This window comes from Planococcus citri, chromosome 3, assembly GCF_950023065.1.
Source record: "Planococcus citri chromosome 3, ihPlaCitr1.1, whole genome shotgun sequence".
NCBI classification, from domain to species: Eukaryota; Metazoa; Arthropoda; class Insecta; order Hemiptera; family Pseudococcidae; genus Planococcus; species Planococcus citri.
Window position 1 is genome coordinate 72,794,404 of NC_088679.1, and position 23,390 is coordinate 72,817,793.

General features: G+C 33.4%; 1 long non-coding RNA gene across 1 annotated transcript; it reads right to left on the reverse strand.

Annotated features, from left to right (window-relative positions):
* Positions 1-9,598: 9,598 nt before the first annotated feature.
* On the reverse strand, positions 9,599-13,125 carry LOC135841292 (uncharacterized). The gene is made up of 3 exons (XR_010557888.1): positions 12,876-13,125; positions 10,720-10,813; positions 9,599-10,642 (listed from the first exon to the last, which is right to left on the reverse strand). It is a non-coding gene; the product is annotated as an uncharacterized LOC135841292 (long non-coding RNA).
* Between the last annotated feature and the right edge of the window lie 10,265 nt (positions 13,126-23,390).

Here is a 23,390-nt window from a genome sequence, read left to right on the forward strand (position 1 = left end):
TCGATAATATTTTCACAATGCATTTTTGTATCCAAAATATTTGAACTCCTCAGCGACATACTCTTTTTAAAAGAATAGAATTTATGGCAAATATTTTTCAAAGAACCTGGGGCCTGAATTTATGGGGATAATACGAGTAGAATGACCAAGAATTTCATAATCATGAGCTCTCGAAAATAGTTTTTTGATGAGCCAGGTGCCATTAAATTTTCAAAAATAGGTACTCACCAACATTTCATTTATTTATTTATTTTTTTAAAATTGCAGCTGGGATTTTTTTAGAGCTTGAACCGAGTGTTACTTACAATTTTTTTTGGAGTTGAAAATTTGAAAAATAATAGGTACCTAGTTACTGGATAATTGAAATACCTACTTTCCATTTTTCGAAATTTCGCTTTCGTTTTTCTTGAGAGAGGTTCATAGTTCTTCTTTTGATGTGTTTTTGAAACCCGGAGAAAAATAATTGAGCATGAATTTCAATTTATTAAAATTTTTAGAAACTAATTTTTCTAATTTTTTTTTTTTTGAAATACGGTGCATTTTGCACTCTGTCGGTTCCATTTTTCAAGATTTTTTTAGGAAATGAAGAAGGGGAGGGAATATTTTTTGAAAATCTGATGTGTTCTGCTTGCAATCCCACTTCCCCCTCAAACTGCCACTTCAAAAAATTCACAACAATCAATAGGCATTGGGCCTCTGTTGAAGTATTTTTCTAAAATCCAAAAACGTACACGAAGACAAAATCCAGCAAAAAATATTTATACTTCTTCCATCACTTGCAAGTAGGTAGTAGGTACCTTATATTTTCATAATTTGTAAGTTGAAAAGTACTCGTAATAACTCGGGCGAGCAGTTATTATAATAATACTACATAGAGGTCGAGATGAGTTAAAAAACATAATCTTCAAAGAGGCTACTTGGAAGTAGGTAAAGTCGCACTCACTGCGTTGAAAACTTACATTAATACAGCTTTCGTATAAGAAACGACATCGTAAATGTGTCCTCTCGAAAACTAGCACATTATACACGTTAGACAAAACGCTGCCAGACTTTCCCAAAGGGATGGAGGAAGAGACTATAGGAGCATGTACAAGGTACGTATACTACACATATATTATAGGTGGGTAACATTAATATGATACATACAGTTCATACAAATTCATTGCGTCTTAAGCGTCATATAAGTACTACATACCTCATAAAAATGGAAGCTCGCGGTACCTACCGTTTTTACCCCTTACCTATTCTCCAACATATCACTAGCTGTAGCTCTATATATCTACCCCTTTGCCTTTCCTTTCTAACGCATTTAAAGTCGTTTTTCCTTTTGGTTTTCGCCCTCACTGGTGGGAAAATTTTCACCGCTCTGGGAAACAGTGTTAACGCGTAAATAAAAGTAAAAATGAAAAATTGATAGCAGTTTTCAGTGTTACTAGTTTTGGAAACTGAATACATACTTATATGCGAACGTAAAAGTGAACGTTGGTAGGTATATCGCTTCGTATATAGTATACTATACAAAGCTTGATTGATAATGTTTTAGGTTAAAGGTGTTTTCTCTATTATATTCCATTTAACACAACATAAATCCTGCTTTCAACGCTTTTTACCAGCTGCAAACTGTCAACAAGAAATATATACCGCCGTATCGAAAGTAAAATGGATTCTTTGCGAAGTCAGCCTTTGCGAACAGTTTATTCGTTATTCGTATACCTATTATGTAGCTATATAGGTAGGTATATAAGTAAGGTGCCTATAATTCAAGCTAAGGTATATCGATGATTGTAACAAAAATTCGCCTATTATTCCCAAACTTTCTCTTTATATTCTCGAGTAGGTATTCGTATAATGATTAATTTTAAATTTTTGTACACGCTTTTGAAATACATACCTACCTAGTACCTACCTAGGCATCGATATGATTCCGTATTTTTGATAATACCATCATACATAATAGTGTGTAAAAAAGAAACGAATGAAATAAGTTGATTAAAAAAAAAAATAGAAAAACAGGAAGGACGAGCATGATTTATTTGAGTTTCCACTTATCAAAGTCGGGAACGATTCTAATCACGGTTTGAATAAAAATTTCGTGATTTGAGTTGTGATTGAAATATTTTTTCCCAGCCTTGATTCATGATCTGTGATTCATCATGATTCAGAAGTTCAATTACGATCAGTGAATCACACTGATGAATCTTTGTGAAACAATACCAATACTTGGGCCTACTGAAAAACCAAAACTGGCAAAACCGTCTGATTTTGAAAAAAATTAACCACCCCCCTCCAAAAAAAGGAAAACCAATACCGATAAGTTGACAAATGAAAAACCGATTTGCAAAATGCTAATTAAATTTTTAAAATTGGTACAAATACCGAAAATCAATACTGAAATTGGTATTTCGGTATTTTCAATTTCTTTCTCGGAATTTTTTCTTTTTGGCTTTGGCTCTTGCACTTTTGCAGTTTGGATTTTTTATTTTTGGAGAAATTCAGCTGAAATTTTGAGTTTTTTCCAACTAAATTTCTAAAAAATCTTGTTTTTTACCGGAAAAAATGTCAAAAATTGACGAAAATCATACTCTATTTGATAAAAATAACAGTTTCATTTTTTTGCAAAAAACTACGAAAAATTCCAAAAATTGCTTAAAAATTTCGCTTTTTTGCCAAAATTGTCAAAATGTTGATTTCTTGCCAAAAATTGAAAAAAAAAATCATTTTCAGGTTGTAAATTGCATAATGTAGCGAAATAGGTTCACTTTTCTGGCAAAAATGTGGAAAAATAATAATTTTTTTGACAGTAGTTGATTGTCAAGAAGTCCCTTTTTTTAGTTTTTTAAACAAAATGTGACTTTTTTGATAACTTTTTCGATTTGAAGGATTTATTCAAATTTGAACCGATTTCCCAGCGAAAGCCACAATCTCGTTTTACTAGAATGAGTTGGATATTTATAAGAAAAAAAATCAAAACATTTCTGTTTGCAGAGAAATTCTCGAAATTTACACGAATTATTGCTGTGTCTTGTCTGAAACCAGCTCCACACCAAATCAAAATTTCGAAATTTTGAGCCACCCTGAGGCCTGAAGCCTTCAGATTTCTCCAGAATTTTTTAATTTCTTTAATGGGCGTGGAAATCAATCTGGGTACTTGGCTAAAAATTAAATCGTGACTTATCCTTGACTTCTTTAAAGGATTTATCCACAAGGAGGAGAATTCTACTCAAAAAAACACACTTTAGGTTCTGTCTGGAAATTGCCTCTCAAATTTGAATAAATCTTTCAAATAGGTCAAATATAAGCTAGGTATATTTCGAATTTTCAGCTCCTCAAATTATTTTCATCATTTGGACCTAAATTGTCCAAGACAATCAAATTTGAATTTTCCAAAAATTCTACAAAATTCAAAAAATTAATTTAGGCAGCTGAAATATTGGTTATATTATGTGAACAAGGATTGGATATTCTTTCCCTAAAAAACCCTAAATATGCGTTTAAATATTTCCTCAATCAATCAAAAAAGTTTTATTTTATGACGTCCGGCATCTTGGTCTTTAACGTAAATTTATTTATTTATTTTATTGGGTGCCATATACAGCTACTATGGCTAGGGACACCTCATCATTACATTTGGAACAGTTATCTACATAACAAATTACAAATTATAGATATTACAAAGTAAGAAAATTTATAAAATAAGCATATAATTATTAAATTATAGTTTTTGTCTTAATCCTATGATATTTATAAAGTTCAGTACATTATTTATTGCGACTGGATCATCTGATAGGATAGTATTTATTTGATTGGAATTTAGAAAGAGGGAGCGAGCATGTTGGAAAATGGGACAGTGTATGAGTATGTGGGGAACATTTAGAGGAACATTGCAAGTGGAACACATAGGAGGAGGTTGTTTTAGGAATAAGTATTGATGGGTGAGTAAAGAGTGTCCAGTTCGAAGGCAAGTTAGTATTACTTCTGAACGACGGTTGGGTTGTTCAGATGTTTTCCAGAATGATGCAGAGTTTTTAATACTTTTCAATTTATTTGTGTTAGGAATTTGGGACCAGTAGGAGTGGAACTCATCAAACATGATCTTTTTTGCATGTAATTTTAAGTCAGAAAGGGGAACTGGTATGTTTGCTATAGGTAGATTTTTGAAAGCCTGTTTAGCAGTTTTGTCAGTAATTTCATTACCTTCTATTTGAGAGTGTGAAGGGATCCAACATAACACTAAATTTTGAAGCTGAGGGGTGGACTGAAGAAAATTTACAATTTCTTGAGAGATGGGATGAGAGTTCTTTGATTTATAATTTTTTATAGATAGGATTGCAGAGAGTGAGTCAGAGAAGATGACAGTTTCGTTTTGTAAGAAGTCTGTAGTGTATAAAATAGCATATTTTATCGCATACAATTCAGCAGTTAGAATAGTGCATTGAGAAGGTAGAGCAATAGGAGTGGTAAAGTCCTTTTGAGTGAAAGCACAACCTACAAATTGATTTGATTTTGAACCATCTGTGTATATTTGATTAAATTTTTCATATTTGTTTAAAAGACAGAGAAAATGTTTTTTGAAAATTATTGGATTTGTTTGTTTTTTATTGAATTCTGTTAAGGAGAGGTCAATGGTAGGATTGTAATTTTGCCAGGGTGGTAGTAGGTTAATTGGGAAATGTAGGATATTGATATTGTTAGTCAATATCATTAAGAAAATTACCAAAATTTGTAGGGGTAGATTGCATATTAGTGGAGTATTGTAAGTTAATGTTAAAGTTTGAGTTGGCTTTGATGTTTAGGAAGGATAGAGCAGAGATATAATGTCTACGAATGTTTAAAGGACATTCAAAAGCATCAGTTAAAAGACTGGGAGTGGGAGTAGATCTAAAAGCACCTGTAGCTATTCTCACGCTTGTATTTTGAATTGTGTTCAGTTTATCAAGGGTGGAGGAAGGGGCGTGTAAGAAAATGGGACATCCATAATCAAGTATAGGTCTAATGATTGCGCGATATAGTTTTAGTAATGTATGACGGTCAGAGCCAAAATGAGTGTGAGAGAGTTTTTTAAGTAAGTTGATTTTATTGAAGCACTTTTTTCTAATCCAACAACAAAAATTAAATTAACAAATAACACAAATATAACAATGAAATAATCTCAACAAAAGTATGGCAAAATTCACAACAATATAACAAGTTCAACAAAAATATATCAAAATTCAACAAAGCAAAACATAAGTTACTTATAACAAATGAAAAATTTTACACACATTTACTCTTGATCTTCATGTACTTGTATGTATTTAAAATTTATCCCAAGTGTTTCGTTTCTGATTTTCTCATATACTTTACATGATTCTATAATGTGTTGGACTGTTACATTCACATTACGTGTGTCACATTTTTTGAGGGATTTTTCAGTGAAAAGTGATCTGTGAGTTAATGCAGTATGACCGATTCGAATTCTTGCTAGAATCACCTCTTCCCTCTTCTATGTATTTGATCTGTAGGAGGTATTTTTTATTGGTACTATAAATTGGTACTGTTTACAATAGCTTTCAATCTGAGGTATGTTGAGAGGGTCAAGTCCCAATGAAACTATTAGCTATTTTGTTCTATATCCAAATGGTTTGTATGTGCCATATTTGTGTTGAAGGTAAGAGTGGAATGTTTTGTGATGATTTATATGACTTGTATTTTTAGCTATTTTAACATACCTACTCGTATTGTTTTAGGGCTAAGCAAGTAGTTTCTTCTTTGTTGTAGAGAAGTAATTCCAGAATCCTCTGTAAGTTTGATTATTGGGCTGGTTTGGAACGCTCCTATTGATAAACGTAATGCATGGCTGGTTATTGGACTTAGTTTCATTAGGTCAGTTTTTGAAGCTGTATTGTAAACAATGGATTCATAGTCCATTATTGACTGCAGATGGCTGACATAGATCTTTAAAAGTGCCAAAATGCTCTAAAATGTAAACTGACTAATCCTCAAAAATCTGGCAAATTTCTGTCCCCTGACAAGTTCTTGCAACATTCTTTGAAAGTAAACAAGATGTGTGATTTTTTTTCAGAACTTGGTTCAATACCACGGGCACCCATTCAATCATTCAAACTTGTTTGAACCCCCTCCCTTCCATGTAATCGGTTGAATGGCCAAAAGTTCCTAGTCGTAGTCTCCCGTACAACAATGACCATGCTAATTTTGATGTGAATGTCGACCCATATACATCCGTCACTTTTGGATGCCACATGTCGATGTGAATTTCGACTATGTGTCAAGCCAATTGTTGATGTAATTGTCGACCAATGTTGATCGGCATTTATGTCAACAATTGGCTGGACACAGGGTCGAACTTTACATTGACATGTGGAGTTCAAATGTGACGGATGTGGATGGATCAGCATTTGCATCAAAATGTAACCCTTTCGCGCCGAATATTGGTTTTGCATCCCACCTCCAATTTTTTTACATTAAATTGTTCCTTGGGCATCTCTAAGCAACATAAGTTTGTTACAGATTTTTTCCTCAACTCACACTCGAGATATTGAGGTGGGAACATGTATGTCCCAGCCGTGGACTTTGAAAATTTGTCCCGGGACAGCATATGTCCCAGCAGTGCTTAAAATTTGCAAAAATTGCTGGGGAGTGGGACAATACCAATAATATTATTCCAGTATGCAAAAAGTCATGTAAAAAATTTGCATTTTGGATGCAAATGAGAAAATATTTCAAAAAAACACACTTTTGCTAATAAAATCTAAACATTTCAAAAAATTTACATTTTTATGAAATTTTACCAAAATGGAGACATCAATTTCTTTTGACAGAGGATTTCTCTGTGAGTCATGCATCAAATTCGATGAAATTTGGACATAATATGCAGAAAAACATTCCTGACAGACAGAAATCATCCTTTTTTCAATTTCTTGAAAAAATAACACCCAAAACAGCTCAAAAATATCAAAAAATTATTGAATAAAACTTATTTACGTTTTTGTTTTTGAATTTGCTCCCTCAAAAATAAATCAAAATTAATTTTTTTTACGCCAAAATGTAGCTTATTCTATCTATTTTCAAATATAAATTCGTTGCCGGGCACAATCACTCCCTGTGTTTGCAATAAATTTTTAATTACTACCAACTGGTTGCTCAGATTTCACATTTTCACTAAAAAACACGTTTTTGCGGAAAAAATAATTCACAGTGTTGCTATAACACGAGCGAAAAAATTGGGAGTGGTCTCAATCATATCCTGACACTTTACTCTACTGATGGGACCCAGTCCGCGGGAAAAATGTGTCCTAGAAGTTCCCAGCAGATTTGTTCAAAGTTGCTGGGACATATGCTGTCCCAGCCGGCGCGAAAGGGTTAAGTCGACCTCCAGCTACGCAAAATTGTTAAATTTTAGTTTCAAAATTGATTTTTTTTCCAAAAATCATTTTCTCTTACACACTTAGGTGGCCATTGCTCATGCTGAAAGCAAAAGCAGCATCGACGTGGAGGCCACCTCCAAGAAGTACAGACAGAAAGTCCATATTCAGTATAGTTGAACATTAAACTCTTTATATGGTACTGAAAGGTGCAATAGGTTATCTAAGAGTACTAAACTAATACATTTTCATGTTGACAACATGTCGATGTTAATGTTGATGTGAAATTCAACATCAACATATACATCCACAATATCAACTTAATTTTTCAAATTTGAGAAATCTTTGAAAATTTGGTCGATGTTAGTGTCGATGTATTTGTGGACGATCGACTTTCACATCAACATAACATCGACAACTCCAAACTATGGAAAAGTGAATAATTTTATCAAGGCCATTAAAAAATGTTTCTCCCTTTAAACAAAGATCATCTTTTCAAATGTTTACTGAGCTTTTAAACACTGAAACAGAAATTTTAATTCTGAAAAATTGGTTGACATAGTTGTGATCGAAATTTACATCAACATGTCGACATCGCATGTCGAGGTATCAGAAATAATGAGAAAATTTCGAAAATTTTTATTAACCTGGCTTCTTACGGACAGAAGATTCCTATTAAATAACTTATTGGTCACTTTTCCATCATCATGTTGGAAAAAAACTTAGTCGATGTAAATGTCGACGTCGACAATTGTTGTACGGGCTGTTCCAGCACCTGTTTTTTTTTCAATCCCGTTTTATGATTAAAATATGCATTTTTATCCAAACAAAAAGTGATATACAAAGGTGTTTAAAATGAAATTTTTGACATTTTGACGCTATTGGTTGACTTCAAAATATTCATTAAATGACCTCACGGGGGGGGGGGGAGTTTCAAAGTCTGTCCACGACTTTAGCGTCCATCACCGTGGTCATTTTTCAGTTTTTTTTTACCTTATTTTCGTGATTAGGCCTGATATTTTCACCTGAAAACAAATAAAATATATTCGATGGCCAAGTACATACTACATATAATATTGATACATGGAACTTTTCCAGAAAACGTTTTCTGATTCCATATTTTAAAGAGTTTCACAATTTTTTCCTACACTGGTGTTGTCCTCGCCGTGGACATTTGGACATTTTATAGCCACGACGAGGACCACGAAGTTGCAGAAAATTTTAGAAATGTGATGTGAAGAAATATTTTCTGATGAATTTCCATATGTACAATTTACCATGTCATCGAATGTATTTTCTTTGCGATCAAATCAGTTTTAACAGCACAAAAATGCACCACGACGATAGAAATTTTCACGCCATGGTCCCAAAATCTTTAAACCCCATCCCCCTCTCGGGAGGAGATTAATTGAGGACAATATCAAAAATGGGGTGAGGGGGATTTTTATAATTTCAATTTAAAAATTTTGAAAAAATGATTTTTTTGTTTTTGTTTTAGTATTGAAATATGCCACTTTTTTTGAGAATTACCCAAATAATAATATTCCCTAATGATGTGGATGTTGTTTGACTGAAAAAATCAATAATTCTTATACCTATTTCATTATAAAATTAAAAATTCAACAAAAACTGAAAAAATGCGTGACCACGCTTTTCTAGTATTTTCATGCAATTTTACCTAGACACATTATTTTGGACAACGTTTCAAATTGTAATTCTTTCCAATTTTTGTAAAATTTTTCTTAAATTTGATCAGTTTTTGGTGAGTTTTAATGATATTACTTGATGTTTTTTGATTTTTTGAATACTATTTTATTTTAATGAAACAACAGTTTTTGACGATTTTATCTCTACATCATTATCAATCATCATTAATAGCTCGTAGAAAAAATACATGCTGAATGAAAATCCATTAACGAAACGACTACGCGATTGGTCAAAAATCAAAAAAATATTCAACAGTCATTATCGTGATGTTTTTATAGCGTTATAACGTCAATGCGGTATAAACATGACAATCATACTTGGTTTGACGATATCATCTCTAAAATTAACTATCTCCGGAAATTCTCGATGTATTTGTTCCGGAAATTCTTAATGTATGCGCTCAGTTTTTTCATGTTTTTCAGCAAATTGTGAATGGAGAATTTCCTTTTTTTATTTTTTTCTGGTATCCGTGATTCAGAAAAACAGTTTATCAATAGTAAAGCTCTTTCAAAAACAATGCATATTTCGTAACCAATTTTTATTTATTAACAAAAACAATAATAGTTATCTTCCAAGCTTATTTACATAGGTAGATACCTACATTAGATACCTACATTTTTTTCATACTTTATGAATAACATTTTGCTGAATATTTATAACGCTTATTGAAATCATTGACATCGATCTCATTCGAATTCTATGTAAATTTTTTTTAAACGTGAAACACATTGCAAAAAGAATCCCTTCGTAGGATAAGCAAAACTTCATTATGCAACCAAATACACAGATGGTCGGGTAGTTGTAACCACGGTGAAGATTGAGTAGTAGATAAATTCCGTAAGAAATGTAAGGAATCGCAGGAAGAATACCAGTCATCAACAGCAAACGAACAAGTAATGGGAAATTTGTCAACATCCTAGTTTTCTGAATACTGCTCATCACGATGTATCGTAATGAAACGAAAAATAAACCCAGGCAAAGTATTCGAACCGCGGTATTAATTATCAATAAAGTTAAACGAACAAAACTACAACTTTTATAGAAATAAAATACCGTAGAAATTAATACGGTAATAACTAAAGGTAAGCCTTTTCCGAGAATAGTATAAATCAAGTGTTTGACTTGTCTGCCCGAATTGACAGTAGGTCGGAAGTACAAGGCTGTTTTTCTAAAACACATACATGTATCTGAGATCATAATAAGAGATAGAAATGACGACGATAAACGTAAGTAAGCGAAAACAAAAACAAAACTGATGGGTGACAATTCTGGTAATGGGGTATATTCTAGGAGGAAAACTGAATTCGTTAAAAATATATATAAGCAATAAGAATTTAAATTTTTTGCGGGCACCGCTTGAGTAGAATAATGTCTAAAATATTTGTAAAAATGAATCAACAGCAAAATGTTTGAAAGCACACAGCCAAGCTTAATTAGTATCGCAAAATAAGTGTATTCGTAAAAGTGTTGCGCATGCATTTCCAGCACATAATGACACGGTTCAACATGATTTTCAATGGGCCTAGATACTGCTTCATTTTCCATCCTTCAAAGGCGGTTGACTAACGAAAATTCTAGAATGAAATAGTACCATACAATATAAATGCATTGTGGAGGTAGGTACAACGAACGAGACAAAACAAAAACGTACCTAAAATGCTGCCAGCAATTGCCATTGATGTGAAAATACTCCTCTCCAAATTCGGATACTCTTATGTTAAGCCAACTCGAGCAGCGACGGTGATCTAAAAATTTAAAAATTTTCATAAATAATGAGCCGATGAACCACAAAAAAAAGTCGAAAGATTTTGACCGAATTCTGCAGATAAATATTTTAATTTTGGGTTAAAAGTTACTCAGAAATTTTTTTTAGCTCCTGAGTTGTCCCTGAAAAGGAGAGGTGGACTCTCCAATAGAGGGCATATTCAAAAAAATCGTGTTTTTTAAATATTTTACATTAATGATGCCAAAATATTGAATCTGAAACTGGGGAAATATTTTGGAACGCAGTGTTGGCAATTTTTTAGTTATTATTGTCGATTTCAAAAAATCAAAAAGTGGCTACTTTTCTTGATTTTTTTGAAATTGGCAAAAAATATTAAAAAATTGGATTTCAGTTCTTCAAAAATAACAATTTTTATATTATACACTAGGATTTAATTTCATTTCCACTGTCAAGGGAGGGGGCAGTGAGGCAATATTCCCTGGTCCCTCATTTTCCAAAGAGCTGCATTTTTTAAGAAAAATTTTGTGAATTTAATTTTAAAAAGAGAAAATTCAATTGCTTTTTTTGAAACTAAAATAAAATTTCATTTTCGAAAAGAAAATGAAAACTTCATAGAAGAAAAGTCACCTATTTTAACTTTGCTTTTAACAAAAAGTCTGCTGGGAAAAGCTATAAAAGGATTTCTCTATTCTTATGTACAAAAAAAATCTCTCTAAAAATGTTGTCGCGAAACAAATTTGTTCTCCTACATCAATTGACTTTCAAAAATGCAAATTTCGGAAAGTTTTTGTTTCTCCAATGTAAGTAGGTATTTTTTTTTTTTTTTTTTGAAAACGAACTGGTGGGGTTTTTGAGGTGGGGGGGGGTTGATTCTTTATAGGGGAATCTCGGTAGAAAAATTTTATTTTGTGAGATTTATGAGCAGTACATTTTCGACTTCAAGTTTTGAACAAAAAAACATATGTACTTGCTTTAGAGGAGGGAGAGGGTATGAAAAAATTTAAGGAGGTCCTAATTTTTTGCACCGAGCCCCACATTGGCTGTCGGTGGCTCTGACAATGAGAATCTTTGAAATATGTAACTCTATTTTTCATAAAAATTTTCCCCTCATCTTTCAAACAATCAAGTTACCCTGTATGTACAGACTATAGAACTTTTCTAAAATCGAATAAAAAACAGTTGAATAAAGTAGAAGATTTGGAAAAAAAATTCTCAGAAATTCTGAATTTTTGCTTCAGAATTCTTCCAAGAAAACCCCCTTCCATCCCCAAGCATAAGCAACGTTTGAGAGTCTCGAATTATAAAAATTAAAAAAATACTGAAATAAAATAAAAGCGAAAAATTATATTTAAAAAAATATAAATTCAGGTGCCACAAATTCCAAATTCTTCTATCGAACTTCGTTTTGAGGAAAAAATCTCTCCCACTGATCACAAATATTTTGATTTTTTTTTCATATTTCATTTTTTTAAGGGTCTACACAAAAAAGTTGACTCCGTTTTCCAACTAGGAGAGATTTTTTTGTTTAACTGGAGGGAGAGCTATAGCATGAGTCGTCTTTCATTTCTTCCACTTAATTTATTAAAGTCTAGCAAAAAATTATGATCAAAAAACAAAAGAAAAATTTCAACATAATAAGACTACAAGTACCTACAAGAGAAGTATGCTTAAGCAACAGATTCAGAACTGCTCAGAGCTGCATCGAAAAAGCATGGGAAAATACACCACCAAACAAAATTTTAGATATTAAAGTGTTGATTTTGGAGCTTATAAATTTTAAAAAATTCAAACGTGGGATGAGGCAAAAAAACCAAAATTTTAAAATCATGATCAAAAAACAAAAGAAAAATGTCAAAATATGTCTAGACGCGAGTTCAAAGTCTGAGATATTCAAAAAAAATCAAATGTTCCAATTTTTTTGTTTTAAGTTGCCTTTTGATATCTGTAGATAATACTTCCATATCATCATAACATTTCCTATCTTGAAATTTTTAGCTTAGTTATCGAGTTGAAAAAAAGAAGAAAAATAATAGAGAAAAATAGGCCACATCTAAAATTCCATCAAAATTGTACGTACTTACCAAAATAGTCTTCAGAAACTGCATCTACTACATTTTTATTTTATTGAAATTTTAAACATGAACTTGAAATTGAAATATAAAACGCAACACGATCGTCAACATTTATCACAACTTATTCATTTAATAACGTGTGTAAGTATTTTCCGATAATATCTAACAAACTCCCCACTTTACAATATTAATTTGATAACGAGAGCATATTGTAAATTGTTTTCAGTTCATTTTTTTCTCTTTTGTCAATTTTAATTTTAAAAATATAACTTCTTTGAAATTTCCCAACATCGACAAAGTAATTCCTATAATATACAGTATACACCTAAATCATCAAAATTCACTCAGTTTCCAGCAGTGACTATTTCCTGTGCTGAATTAAAAATTCGGAAATTTTCTAAAAAAGTTACCAGTTTTTAAATTCTATCCCAAGATAACGTCATTAGTAGGTACCTGGAACTTGAAATGAAAAACTATGTAGAATACATATTTAAATTTTCAGTATATTTCACACGAAACCGGAACTCGAAAGGTCAATCGGTTACCGTAACTTGAGTTACGTCAATAATCCAGTTAATTATCTCTCAACGATTCGTTCCGTTTCAATTTTTTGGGGGGAATTGGTAGGTAAATTATTTTGATAAGATTATGTCACTACAGGAAGCTCGCAGGTTGTACTAAATTTTTCGAAACTGCTTATCAAATTACATATACGATGTACGCATTTTAAATTCTAAAAATTTTTTCATCAATTTAGAGCGATAAAAAAATTAAAATGGTACATATTTTTGTGATAGGGTAAATGTGCCTAAGTTTGCGCGCTTCCTAAGATTGCGCAGTGACGATTTCTCAGAACCAGTGAGAGTTACAACATTTGATACCGCCTTTACTTGAAAGAAAAATCAAAATTACCATACCTAACGATTTTTGGTGATGGTAGCACCAAGTGTTGCCAACTGACGAGCAAAAAACTTTTTTTTCAAAATTTTTTATAATTTTTCCAATAAAAGTGGCACGCGACAATTTTTATGGAAATGGCAGTAGAAATCTAAATAAGCTATTTTTAGATTCGTCATTGTCTGGGGATTATAACAAGCACATATTTCAAGTGTTTTCTGCTTTAATTAGGTTTCAATTTTTCAATTTTTAAAAAAACACCCCTGTGCCTAAGATTGCGATTTTTATTTTTTGCTACTTTTCTAGGCTAATAATGATACTTTTTGAAATTTTCATTAAGAATTCAATTCATTTGAATGAAATGACACCTTATATACGTACATCGAGTTTACTCCTTGTCAAAAGCTAGGGAGAAATGGGTGTAATGCTGGAAATTCCAGATATGAGCGCATTTCCAGTGTGGTTCACTCAGAAGTTTCAAATCCACGTTCGTGTGAGACATTTTGTTTGCTTTCATCATAAATTAAACAATATTGAAGAATTTCTATGTTTTTCACTGGTGCACAATCTTGGGAAGGTGAATGCGCAATCTTAGGAAGGCATATTCCTAAGTTTGCGCATTTGACTTTTTTTAGTTTTTGGTCAAAATATCAAAAACTAAATCGATTAAAAATTTTATTTCTGGCGCAAATCATAGCCAAATGTTTGAAGAACCTTCTGTACAAATTTCAATATTCTAGCTCCTTTTCATAGAAAGTAGTGACTGTTTGAAAATTAGGTGCGCAAACTTAGGCACATTTACCCTATTACTTAACACCTGAAGGTAAATCTCATTCATCAGAAAAACCACATCATTTTCTATGCAAGTAGCTACAAATTGGAAAAATCACCTTAGTACGTTCAGGAAAAAAAACGATTGAAATCAAAACCAAACGTAGGTATCAGGTACCTATCTTCGAGTTTTACTTCCATCATCGAGCAAACATCTTATTAAAATTAAAAAATTTAATTACTTTCGCTAATTTTATATCAAGTCATTTCTAGGCACGGCTAGGCTATTATTTCAAAAGATGTGCGAAATTTGGGGCCGAGAAAGCAAAAAAAAAAACACGGCCGAATGAAGATAACGGAGCAATATATGAAAGAACGATCTAATCAGAAAGCGTAACACAAAAATAAAATAGGGTTCCTTTTCATCGTAAAATATTAGCGAGTAACGTTTTTCAAAACAGACCATTACTAAAATGAAGTTTACACTGAAATAGAGAAGAAATACAGACGAATTGCTCGCGTAAATGTTAACATAAAGAGTCGAAAAATAAATACGTCATCGTGTACCTTTTCATTTAATATTTCCTCTCTCACCTTTTCTACCCCTTTCCTTTCACTTGACCCGTTTTTCATGATACTTAGTTACTACGTATTAATTCAACGTAGGTACCTACTATAGGTAAACGTTCATTTTCTACATGTGAGAATTTTGAATACCATACAGATCTGTTTTCGTTATCGTTACATTTAGTAAATAGGGAGGTACCAATAATACTTGACAATATCAATGATTTTAGTTTTAAATGAAGTACCTTCCTATAAAATTATTGAAATTGAAAAAGTGATTTCAAGAAGATAGATTTTACCAGCCCTGCCAGTTTCAGAAGGAGAGGAGTAACAAAAAAGGACGAATAGAACGAAATAATTTGATTAATTTTGGTTAAAACAAAGATACTTTTCGTAATACGGCCGTAACACATTATTTTACAAACTAAGTACATCAAATCAGTAGCGAAAACTGCGAAAAAATAATACATTGACTTTTAAGTTTAAAGGTAAAGCGAACTATAAGTAAGTAGCCGAATATTTTTAAATACCTGCATCGCGAATCCACGACAAAGGCGACCCTTTGAAGGAATGGAGCATCGTTGGAGCAAGTTAAAGCGCTCAATCCGGGCGTCAAGATAGCAGGCCCCTTTCTGTCGCTTCTTGAAAATAAAATTCTTTGGTAGGGCTGGCAAAACGATAGTCCTACTTATACAACAAAAATCAGCAGCAAATATGTTTAAGGTAGGAGCATCGACAGAGATGTTTAGAGCACTCAGTCCCCACGTTAGAGCACTTCCCTTTCTCTTTCGTCCTCTTAAAAAAATCTGACAGCCAGACGACCTTGAGAACCCATACAGACGGGTCACGGGGTTAATGACCCCAAAATGGATAGACAAGAAGACAGATGACCTTAGGGAGCTAGATACTAGACAGGTACAGCAATAACCTCAGGAGGCCAGACAGCCTTGAGATGTCAACAGTAAGATATATGACCTTGAGAAGTCAGACAGACGGACGAGTCAATGATCTCATGAAGCCACACTGACACACAGACAACCTTGAGATGCCAGATAGACGGGTCAGTGACCTCAAAAGCACAGTCAAGAAGGACGACGACGTGAAAAGACCAGACAGACGGGTCAATGACCTTAAAAGACCAGACTGTAGGGTCAAAAACCGTTGGAGGTCAGACAAAAAGGACAGGCCTCCGTGAAACCGGACAGAAAGGTCAATAACCTTAAGAAGCCAGACATGAAGACAGAATAATACCTTGAGATGCCAGGCAGATGGGTTGAATGGCCTTCAGAGGCCAGATAGGAAGACAGGCGACCTTGGGAAGCCAGACAGACGGGTTAATGACCTAAGGCACACTGATAGCCTTCATGAGACCAGACAGATGGGTCAATGACCTCAGGCACACTGATAGCCTTCATGAGACCAGACAGACAGAAAGACAACATTTAAATGCCAGACAGAAAGGTCAATGACCTTAAACAATCAGACATTAAGGCAGAAAACCTTGAGATGCCAGACAGACGGGTTGAATGACCTTAAGAGACCAGATAGGAAGACAGACGACCTTGGGAAGCCAGATAGACGGGTCAATGACCATCTGAGGCCAGATATGTAGACTGACAATTTTGAGAGGCCAAACAGAAAGACAGGTCAATAACCTCAGGCACACCAATAACCTTCATGAGACCAGACTGGCAGAAAGACAACATTGAGATGCCAGACAGAAAGGCCAATGTCCTGAAGAAGCTAGACATGAAGATGAAGACAGAAAACCTTGTTCTGCCAGACAGACGGGTCAATGACCTTCTGATTCCAGGCAGGTAGGCAGATAAATTTGAGAGGCCAGGCAGACAGACAGGTCAATGACCTTGGAGAGCCAGATAGGCACGTCGATAACCTCTATGAGAGGCCAGGCAGGCAGAAAGACGACCTTGAGATGCCAGACAGAAAGACAAATGCCCCTGAAAAGCCATACAAACGAGTAAATGATCTTAAGAAAGACAGACTATCCTGAGAGGTCAGACGGAGGGGTCAATGACCCGAAAAGACCAGACAGGAAGGCAGACTCGCTTCTGTTTGTTTTTCTAAATCAACTCAATATTTTACAATTCCAATTAGGAGTAGAAATCTTTCAATGAAAAATTGTAGGGGAGTATTTTGATTACGATTCAGTCGTTTGAGAAAAATTATAACCATGGGTCAGGACGAATCATTAAAATATCAATTCGAATCGCGAATCTAGAATCATTTCAAAATTTTGTGATTCGGATTCGAATTTCTAGTGATTTATCCTGACCTTGGTCACAACTACGTATCCTAATACATTCATTGATAACATCAATTATGTCTGTTGTTTTTGTCGTGCGATTCTTTTCTTCAGTCTGTAACTTTCTTTGAAAAAACTTGAAAAGAACATCTCAACATTCTCCCAAACTTTATTTTTTCGAATTTGAGGGGATCGTTTCAAGTTCAGTCCCCTTGTTTCAGTTGTTCTCACATTCAAAGACAATAGAAGTGTAAATCATTGAATGGCTCAACCTTTTTAAAAATAAATTGTGTTGTATAGCCTAATACGCTTTTCTTTTTTCCAATAAGGCCTTGTATGTACGTACAACAACGAGGAATATAAATTTATGATTATTTCAAGTTCAGTTTTTATGGATTGGTCAAATTAGGAATCCATAGTACTCTGCATTTTTGAATATTTTTGCTGAAAAAATATCCTCATTTTAATTTTTGCTAAAATAATCTAAAAAACGAAAAACGCCTTAAGATAGCCAAAAATGGACATTCCAGCCCTAGTTTTATTGCCGATTTTTTGATAATTCAAAAATCTACACATCCAGTTAAGATTTTCGTAGCAAGTTTTGAAAGACGAAATGTCTAAAATTCACCTGACTCTGTTTTTCTATCAATTTCAAATCGCTGATGAAAAATTCAAAATCCATCACAGATCTTGAAACGCTTGAAAAATCTATGAATTTTTAAATTCTCAAAAATCACCAAAAATTAAAAATCGAACTTCAGCATCAGAAATTCTAAAAAATTTCTTTGAGACGCTCTTCAAACAATAATTAAAATATTTTTCATTTGCTCGTACATCTCTTCAGTCAAAACAAGCTCACTGTCAGGTAAATTGTGTTCGTTTTCTGGATTTCAAGAAACATGGAACTTATTGTGGCGAAATATTTGTAATGAAATAATTTCTTCCGTAAATCTCCCTACCCTCCAACTAATTCCTCGACTATAAAGAAAAACTTTATTCGAAATACCTACCTGGCTTCGTGAATAGTTTGCATCGAATCTTTAGAAAACCCCAATCGCAGATACAGGTACCTAAGTTCAAGTTTATAAGAATGTTTTTGTAAAAATGAGAAATCCTGGGCTTTTTGTAAAAAATTCTATTCTTTAACCTTAAAAATATACGCGTAAAATTTCATCTCGAAAAACAAATTCTTTTGTTGGGTTCTCGTCTCGTCAATTCAAGTGGATGGTGTGCACAACTTATTCGTTTCGAAAGTCGAGAACTTGTACCTATTGAAATAGTACAAAGGTATAGGCAAAATATGATACTTGGTGTTAAAAATGAGACAAAATTTGAAAAGAAGAAATATCTTTATTGTACAAGTATGTAGAGATATATTACACGTATTATTATAATCTAGGTAAATAAAATTAATAGGTACAGTAGAGCGATTCTTATTCTGACGAGTAACAAGTTTGATAGGTACTTCTAGTACAAAGTAGATACCCAACTACCAAAAAAAAAGAAAAAAAAACGAATAACAAAAGAAGAACGAATAAAGAAGAAACGCAACAGTACAGTGTAATGTTTTATGAAAAAAATACCTTTTATTTTCCCCTATGGCATTAAAAAATAATCAGTCTTTATAAAAGTTATTTCAGCAAAAAGAGGCAGTCCTTCGCAATAAATATCGTTAACGTTTTGCAAACGACAAAGCAGCACGAGAGAGCGAACACACCGGAGACGAGTAGAGGGTAAAAAAAAAACAGACGACTGCGAACACCATTCGTCAAAATTTAGTAAATTTTAACGCTCTCTAGCTGCAAGTCGAGCGACGTAAAGAGAGGTATTTATGGAAAGCAAATCCGCGTTGGTATAAAAAAAAATAAAGCAATTTATACTTTTTTGTACGTTTGCTGCGGCGGTTAATATTTGAGGCGAAATATATTTCGTTTTATGATTATAACGTAATAAAATCACAACATTTTTCCTATCTCTGTTGCGTTTTTTTTTTTCATCATCTCTCTTTTCAAATATTATTATACGAGAAAAAATGACGTGCTGAAGGGATAAAAAGAAATAGAGAAGATGTTACGCGGCGTCATCCTCCGACCGCCGTTCGTATCGGAGGCCGAAAAATATATATATAAGATAATTCTCATTTAAAGTCCGAATCTATTAGTAGCACATTCGGCGGCTCTCTGGCTTTTTACCATCAACATTATCTTTAATATTATTTTTCTTAATTAAATTTTTTACGCGTTTTGTAGGATTTTAGAGCGGTGATAATGTTTGCCATTTTTCATTCTTAATGCTAATGTAGACATAGAAGGGTAAGACTGTTCCTTGTAATGGGTTCTGTTAGTTTCTGATATGGCGTATAAAGCTACATTTACAGTACATTTTAACGGTCGTCCACTATACCTTTAATGCTTCTTGAATTATTCAGCTTATACCCGAAACGAACACCGCAACATAAAGCCTAAAATACCAGCAGTATTTTTCAATTGACGCGAGCCCATTTTTTTCGCCCCTTCAAACCATAGGCTACTATAGACGAAAGTATTAAAAAATTGAAGTCGACGTCGAACTGGAAAACAAACACCTGTTTGAAGCGAGAATCTTCATAGACTTATGTGAGTATACGAGGTGTCCTATTAAACACTTGCCTGAGGTATGAGTGGAGAAAAATTTCATATGAATGGGAAATCAAAATGACCATCATAAAAATTATTTTTTTCAGTAATTTTTAATAATTTTTTTGAATAAATTTACACCTAGTGTTTTAGAATTTTATTTTTTCAAATTCTGTACTCCGAAACAAAAAAGATTGGAAGTCCACTTTATTTCGATTCTGCGATTTTCACATCATTGAAAAACTCTTCTTTCCAATGATGTGAATATCGTAAAATCGAAAGAAATTGGACTTCCAATCTTTTTTGCTCTGGAGTACAGAATTCAGCTTGGAATTTTTCGTACCAGTAGGTATATCAATTTTTTTTATACTTAGTGTTGAATTTTAATGAATTTTTTTTCGAGTGATGAAAAATAAATTTTTTCTGAATGATTTCAAGTAAATTTTTGAGGTGGTTTAGAATGAATTTTTCAATTTTTTTCGTCGCGATTTCAAATTGATTTTTTAGCGTTGAATTCAATGAATTTTTTTGAGTATTCACAAGTGAATTTTTTTGGAATGATTTCAAGCAAATTTCTTGTGAATTGTAATTAATTTTTTTCAAGTTATGACACATAAATTGTTTTGGAATTGGTTTCAAGTCGATTATTAGTGGTGATTTAATATAATAAATTGTTTAATGATGATTTAGTTTGGAACTTGTTTTGATCATTTCAAATGAAATTTTTTTCTAGTAATTTTTGATAAATTGTTTTGGTGATTTTTAGAATAAATTTTTTTGTTTTTTTGAGTTACTCAGGTATAAATGATTTTTTTTCAGTGTTAAATTCGAATGCACTTTTTTCGAGTGATATTATAATTTTTTTTGGAATGATTTTAAGTGAATTATTTGCGGGGATTTGGATGAAATATGTAGTTCAATGATGATTTAGTTATTTACAAAAAAAAAAAAAAAAAGGTACAGAACGAAAAATCATAGAAACTGTACGAAATTTTCTAAATTCGCACAAATTTAATTTTGAAATGATTTTTAAAATAAAAAAAATCAAATGAAGAGAAACGTGTGTTTGAAAAATGTTTATACATAGAATTTTTTCTATCGAAGGAAAGTGATTTATCGTGGGAAAAAAATACGAAACAAGTACAAAAAAAGTATGAAATTTTGTTTTTTGAATTTGGTAGTGATAGAGGGGAGATATGCCGGACCTGTAAGGGTTATATAGGATTAAGTATATGTGTTGGTAACACTGATCACGCGTCGCGACACAGGGCTACAAGCCCACGGAGCGGCGCTGCGGCCGATTGTTATATTGTTGAGGTACGTAGTGATCGGACGTGTCGACGCGGTATAATCTCGGTGGTGTATTATAGCCATAATTGGCAAGAAAGCGTATAATATTAGTTTTAATTATTGTTTAATTAGTTTAAGTGTAAGTATCGTGTTGATACATATAAACCTTCTAAAGGTATTTAATTGTGTTTGTTCTTTTACATTAATACAAAGTGTCTTACACGTGACTACATTTTACTTATTGTGTGATATAATTGATATAGCCTTTGGCCGGGGTAAGTAATATTCTCAGAGTATTCAGCTTATGCAGTATCACCAAGTGGTACTTAATATCATTATATTTACATTGGCGCCTAACGTCAAGTACTTTTTCATTTTTTGCTTATTGTCTACAGACAAATAGAGAGCCGCTAGAGCTCGTACACGCTTGCTATTTTTCTTTTTGGTGGTAAATCCGCAAATAAAAGATTAAAAAGTGGCTTTATTAATCTAGACATAAGTAGGAGCTTTTATTTGCATTTTCGCGTAGGTTAATTTGAGAAAATTAGCCAAGAAGAGGCGAAGCAAAAGCACTCGAATCAACGTGGTACGTGCTGCCACCGCCGCCCCGTCCAGCCGCCGTTCGGAAAACGGAGCCGTTGTCGCTGCCGCAACCTCGGACGATTTTACTGCCGCAGCTGCCGCTGCACCTAACGTATTTTACAACACGTGGTGTTTTCGCGCGTTTTTAAACAGCGTGATCTACCGCGTTGCGTATATATACGCATTTAATTGTACATATTATTATTTGTGACTTGTATTACTTGTAATAAAATTTATAACTACACAGTAGTGAATTTATTTTGGCGCGTATGTCAAACTTGAGACGTAGTGAGAGAAGTATAAGCCGTGTAGATTACAACGAGGTAACTCTACAAGGGGGAACTCATAGGCGCAGTAGAACACAAAGTGTTCCGAAACCGATTTCTGAAAAGCAAAATCAGAAAACTTTGGAAAAATCCGATATCGTATCAAACGAAAACATGAACGACAAATACAATTTCACACCTCGCAATACGAGTATTCCCACCCGCCCTCCCGGTGATGACGATGATATAAAACACCTACGTAATTTATTACAAGAGTCATGGAAATATGACAATACACAAATGCAAACAATTTTTGATAATCAACGCGAATTAGCATCGCATATCGAAACAACAAAATCGGTAGCAACTGAAGCGAGAAACATCGCTCAAACCGCAGCTGAAAGTGCGTCGACATCGGCGTCACACGCACTCGAAGCATGTAATCAAGCGCAAGACGCAGCTACAAACGTACAATACGTACGCCAAAAATTAGATGAACTAAATGACTGGGCAGTTAATTACTCAAACAAACACACGACATTAGATGAAAGCGCTAAAAAGAAATTCATAGAAAACGACAACAGAATGCAAAGCATCGAACAAAATGTAGCCGAACAAGTACAATTAGTGAACAATTGCACTATCAACCAAATGGCACTTACAAATACAGTATTAAAAATTCACGATTCGCTACAAGCAAATCCACACCAACGTGCGATCACAGGCGCAGACACGCGACCAACGAAGATCGACTACACAGCTATGCGTAACGCTGGCGTGTTCTTTAACGAACAGCGACGTTATTTCCCATACGAATACATTAATGCGTTTGAAGAATACATTCTTGGATTTAATGTGACTGAATTTATGAAGGCCGCAGCCTTCCGTGCGAACATAGACACGAGAGACCAATGGGCTTTCAAAAGTATTAACTTACAAGTTCATGTATATAACGATTTACGCACGAATTTTTTAAATTTCTACTGGAATGCAAAAGCACAGCAAGATGCTGAAAACTTTTGCGATGACGCAAAATACTGCCGTTCGTTACCAGAAATCATTGGATTTATGATACGATGGTTGGAAAATTTCAAAAATTCCACTATTAGAGATGAAAAATTCATCGTTGACATGATGAGAGATAAGACACCAAAAATGTACGCATTATATGTCCAAAAACCGGACCTAACGATCGACGAATTTATTGAAATCTTACGACAAATCTCGAAAAAAGAACATAATCCTAAACACAAGGAACTAAAATACACACCCG